We start from the raw sequence: 6,000 nt of genomic DNA, 5'->3' as shown, positions 1-6,000 counted from the left end.
AGTACCTCCAAAGTCCTTTATAGCAGGGCTGTGCTCTATCCTTGCTCTATCCTGTCTCCTCCAGCTTGCATTGGTAGTAGGGGTGGGGGAAGGGTGGGGGGGGGAGAAGGTCTTGTGTATGCAAGACCTTGCTCTTGGATTTGTTGAACCTCATGAGGTTCAACCTGCTCAAGCCTGTCAATGTCCCTCTGGATGGCATCCTGTCTCTCCAGTGAGTAAACTGCACCTCACAGCTTGGTGTCATCCACAAACTTGCTAAAGGTGCTCTTGACCCAGCTGTTGATGTTATTGCCAAAAACATTAAAGACAACTAACAGATCTAACAGATCTAACTAAAGATCTAACAGATCCTAGCTCTGACCTTCAGGGACACCACTAGTAACTAACCTCCATCCAGACATAGAGCCATTGCCCAGCACTCTCTGGACTCAGTCCTGTTGCCAGCTCTTCATCTGTTGAACAATCCATCCCTCAAATCCATATATTTCTAATTTGAAGAGAAGAATGTTGTGGGTTACTGTGCCAAAGGCCTTACTTGAAGCCCAGACAGATGACTTCAGTGGCTCTTCCTTTGTCCATTGATGCAGTTATACCATCATAGTTGGTGAAGCCATGTTGGTTCTGCTCTATCACCCCCCTGTCTTCTATATACTTTAGCATAGCTTCCAGGAAGATCTGCTTCATGGTCTTTCTTGGCATACAGGTAAGACTGACCAGTTGGGACTGACCAGCTGGTAGTTCCCAGGGTCATCCTTTTTACCCCTCTTAAAAATGAGTGTGATGTTGCGTTTTTTTTTTTCTATCCAGTCACCAGGGACTTCACCTGACTGTCATGACTTTTCAATGAAAGTCCTGTACCATGAAACTCAGTATTTGTCTGCTGATAAATGATGGAAAGTTTGGCAAGCACTTCTGTTAGCTCCTTCAGTGCCCTTGGGTAGATCCCATCTGACCCCATGGACTTGGGCTCACCACCACTGATTTTGTTTTCATGGCAGCAAATGGATACACACAAATGGATAAACAGGGAAGAAGAAAGATGTAGTGTATTTTCAGAATTTAGCAGAGCAAGAGCAAAGGTAATAGGCTCCCAAACTATTCTTGTAGGTAAGCCCCTGGTACATGCCTACTTAGGACTATTATTGTCATACCTGTATACAACTGAGTAATGTGTGCACATTGCAGCCTGATTAGAGAGGGAGTTTTGAAAGAACCGTGGTTTCATAACAATAAATCTGGTTTTAGTTCACTTAGGATTGAGCCAAAGCATAATAGTCACAAGATGCTAACCAGTACTTTACTCAAGTTTACTCTGCTAAATCAAATGTATTTACATTTTGTTATGGCAAGCCAGGCATAGTATCCTTCTGCAGCTGGCATAAATACCACATCACATGTTCAGGCTAATTCAACAGAACTAGTCATATTGTAAGGGTCAAATACATAATACCAGGTAAGCCAAGTTCTCTAAATTTAGAATTATAGCTCAATTGTTGCAAGTAACAAATAATTTCTCTTGTGATTGGTAACTTGGTTACTGATCTCCATTATATCCTGGAAATGTAATGCAAGTGTTGGACCTGTTCAGGAATTAAGGCAAACAGCTCCAATGTTGATACTTGTAATAAAACTAGAGTATTTTCCCTGCTAAATGATGTCATTGTAACATTGCTTTGGAAACACAGCTCTGACTTCCTGAGTTTAGTTATAAAAATGTGTTCTTCAGCAGGGAGGAAATGTTGTCTACAAAATTTCAGGTGTTTCTATCATTCTTGTCACATGTCCCAGACTAAAGGTGTACCACATTAATTACTTTAAATATACAGTCTTATCAATTACTTTAATCTACTAGCTAGGCTTTGGTGTGGTTTAAAAGGCAATTCTTCATCCTCGCTTCTTTCATGGCTGGCTGTATGTTCCCTCTCTTCCTGTCGCATTGGATTTAGCAATAATATAGTGAAAATTGGTTTGATTCAGTAGAAAGTTCTCTTTCAGTTCTACCTGTTGAACTGACTCATTGCACAAGATCTAATCAGAGGTGAATGGGATGAGCACTATCTATGGCCTTGTTAGCTTGCAGTTGTATTAGATTTCAGGAAAATTAAGACACTGATACTTATTAGCATTTTAATTAGAAATTCTTGGCTCAGTGTATAAAAACATTCTTACTTATATATTCCAGCCCATCATTTGACTGCTTTTTTGTTTTCCACAGTTATTTGATAAATTACTTGTTATTGAGATAACTAAACCAGGAATTTCACATTATTTACACGTCCTCATATTATTAAGCTGTAATTTGCCCAACAGAGATGAGGATAATTTACCCTACAACTCAGCAGCATTTAATATGTGACTCTGCTATAAGTAACTGTTATAAAGCTAAGTGGCGTAGCCTGTAAAGTGACATGATATTGTAGTATTTCTTCAAAAATATGAAATTAAGTGCCATTACATCCTATAATTATATAACTTATCTTTGCAGCTTAGGAAATGGACCCTGATAGTCTGTGTAATATAATAGTAAGTGCAACAATGACAGCAGAGTAGCAAGAGCCCAGGCAAGCGAGGAATTGCAGTGGACACAGAAATAAGGGAAAGAAGACACCTTCAGAAGGCTTCAGATGTGCACATACTTCCAGAAAGATATCCTCTTCTTCACTGCCAACCCTTAAATAAGATCTGGGAAGAGATGCATCCTGGCTCCATCCTTTCTTGTCACTCAGGTACGCTGCATACAACTGAGCTCCCCTGGGTTGGCCTTGCCTTCCCACCAGGTGCTCAATCACTGTTTGAAGCTGTGATTTAGCATTTCCACTACAGCCTGATTCTTCTTTCTCTACTATTTCAATAATTTTGTCAATATTGTAGGATAACAAGCTTTGTATTCTTCACAACATCAATGAGATTTCTTTCTTCAATCTTGAATTTCAGTATGAATCACTTCCATTGTTCTTTTCTTTCTGAGAACTAAGATTTTCCAAGATTTAGTTGTAAAAGCAAAGGAAGCAACTAGTTTATTCCAGGACTTTGTTGTTGTTTTTTTTTTTCTTTTGAACTAGAAATTATGTTTTATACTGTTTATTGTTTTTTTTTTCTTGTTTAGAGAAACCCTCTGCAGAGCCTGATAACCCACGATTGCCTCTGTCACAAATGATTTGTGCAGAAGTATGCTTGCAAGTATTTCATTCAAAATATGTAGGCATTGTTGGCATTTAAAACTATCTGATTCTCTTCTACATTGGATAAAAAGTGTTTTTCACCTGGCTCTGAAATGATGTGCATTTCAAAGATGCTGTTGTGTGATTGACTTTAAGATATTTAGCTTTGCCTTAGGCGTGTATTTGGAGTTCTTGATTTTTTTGTGTCAAATTCATAATTTTTTTTAGAGGTTTGGTTATTTTTTGCTTCTTTTAAACCTCTTCCTAATTGTACAATAAATGGCTACTTTTTTTTCCCAGTTGTCAGTTTAACCTGATCTGTATTGTTTCTACTCTAGACTTCTAAAAGTTTTGTTGTTATTTTCTATACAAGGTATTTTGCCAACTGCTGAAGTTGTTCCCGGCATTTGTCATTATAGGAATTCTGTTAGTCACATTGTAATTATGGAATTAGCCAGTGAAGTTAAAAGTTTCACCAGTAGATATATCTTTTGAAAGGCTATCTCAATAGGACCTTTTCATCCTAGGTTCATTTTTTGCAGTGTTCAGTAAGTACTTTATATTTAACAATATTTCTAGTTGTTATAAATATACAATGAGCTTAAAATGTAATGTGTGTTTGTTGACTATTTTTATTGCATGACATGGTAGAATTGAATTCTTGTATTACTTCTAAATGTTTTCTACACCTGGCTGATAATTCATGTAAGTGCCATGCCATTGATTGTCTTAGTGTTGCTATATATCCCCATTTATTCTAAAAACAATAAGTCCTACGTTGAAGGTAATACGTGATTCTGTGACATTACAATATTGTGATGAATATAGTGAAATAAATGGTTTGTGCCATCTATTGGTCTGAACAGAATCTGCATTTCAATTCAGAATGAGTTGTATGTCCTAGGGAAGCATTCAGTTTGTAAAAGAAAATCACCATAAATAATGTAATTTTTAATGTCTTTTCTATATTAAGTGTCAACAAATGTTAAAGATGTGCTAATTAAAAGGAACAAACTAATATGTTATCCCTTTTCCTATCTCTGCCTTGTTAACCATTCCTAGAAGCTTATTCTAAGTTTGATAGAGTCTGGAAATGTATTTCCAATAGGTTGGTCATATTTTAGCAGGATTTAACAGTCTACACTGGTGGTATAGAGTGCTGTGAATGTGAAGTTTGTCTAGACATGTTTGATGGAGTCATACTTTCTATAATAATTCATAATTACAGTATATCCCGTCATCACATTTACTTATAAAAGAGTATTTAAAATAAACCAACACCTTCTCCTTCATGGATTTTCTCTGTAAATTTTGATGTTAAGGCTGGAGTAATAAAGCTACTGATATGGGATGGACTTCATTGAGTATACTTCATATATTTCAGTTTAGCTGAACAAACTTCATATCCTACAGCCTAATAGACAATTGTATTTTCAACACCTGAGATTGCATGCTCAATTCTTAATTCAGTCTGTGTTAGCACTTGCATATTTGATACGTTCTCTGTACACTGAGATTATAAATATTATTCTGCAATGAGCTTTGTCTTCCAGTGTTTCATTTTTCATAGTTATCTCAAAAGCAAAGACAACAGATCCACAAATGCTACAGTGTCCCTCTAGTTACCTCTGTTCTGTACAAAAAGAGTAAATCCAAGAAAACAATAATGAAAAACACTTTATGCATTCTGAGAAGAATTGTATGCTTCAATATTGCATTCAGAGGTCCAAATACTTCACTTGGTTACATAATCAAGGACTCATTTTCAGCTTTTCAGGTGAAGCATAGCCTGTAGAATAGACAACTGGCTTAGAAATGAGGAGGGTTTAAAAAGTTATAGAAGAGGAGTGTCAGTATATTCAAATGCTTCTATTTCTTGTAGGCATATGTTATGTATGTGGGACATGCGTGCATCCCTCCAGTTGACGTAATCTGAATGCATGAGACCCTGAGGCTGCAACCACGCTCCATTTGCTGGTATGCACACATCCACTTATGCATCCCTGGTCAGTGGGTGCTCTTGCACCTGGAGCTGGCCCTCACTCACCTCCAAGCCACTTCACCTTTCACCAACTCATTTGTCTTTATCTTCATTGGCAATTACATTCTTGCATACTCTCACTCACTGCAGTTGCTGACACCACAGGCACAAAGGCCCATGACTTGCAGTCTGATTCTTGTTTCAGGCACTTAACTCTTTTATGTGCACATTCAGTGGAGGATCTCTCAATCTCTCACACATGAAAGTGTTAGAATGGAATTTAATAAGAAAGTAGGGCAAGCTGATCAGGTGCAGAGCATGACCAGATGAGAATACCAACTAGTAAACTATGTACATGCTACCAGTCTACTTTAACGCCATTCCACTTCTGTTTTCAAAAGCTTCTCCCTCTCCAAACCACCTGACTCCCTCATTTTTCCACCTTTAATTCCTCCCATAAACATCCCATAATAAATCCTGTGTAATCCCAAAACACAGTTGTCTTGCAATCCCATAATGCTTCCCAAACCTTCCACACACCACCATAATGCTTCCCATTGGTGGAATAAAACAGCACTCCTTTAGTCTGGGAAAGTTTGAAACTGTTTCTTAGTTCTGAAGCTAATTTATCTTTATTTTACTAAGCATGCTTTCTTTGACCTCTTGAAATTCAGAAGAAAACAATAAATTTGTGAACTTCCAACCACCTATGCAAATGTTTTGCTGTAGACACTACTGCATCCCAAATACTGAAAAAAAAAGAATAGTGCTTTTTAGCAATAGATTGATACAAATGTTGCTGGTTTGAATTCCAAAGGCAACTCAATTAGAATCAGTTCTGTAGACTTGAAAATACCC

At 37.3% G+C, this 6,000-nt stretch overlaps 1 long non-coding RNA gene across 1 annotated transcript; it reads left to right on the top strand.

Moving 5' to 3' along the window:
* The first annotated feature begins 797 nt into the window (after positions 1-797).
* On the top strand, positions 798-4,700 carry LOC116216271. The gene is made up of 2 exons (XR_004158720.1): positions 798-2,726; positions 3,107-4,700. It is a non-coding gene; the product is annotated as an uncharacterized LOC116216271 (long non-coding RNA).
* Positions 4,701-6,000: the final 1,300 nt, after the last annotated feature.

Source organism: Meleagris gallopavo, chromosome 2 (assembly GCF_000146605.3).
Source record: "Meleagris gallopavo isolate NT-WF06-2002-E0010 breed Aviagen turkey brand Nicholas breeding stock chromosome 2, Turkey_5.1, whole genome shotgun sequence".
In the NCBI taxonomy this organism is placed as follows: domain Eukaryota; kingdom Metazoa; phylum Chordata; class Aves; order Galliformes; family Phasianidae; genus Meleagris; species Meleagris gallopavo.
The sequence above is the reverse complement of the archived record's forward strand: the minus strand, read 5'-3'. Positions and strand labels throughout refer to the sequence as shown.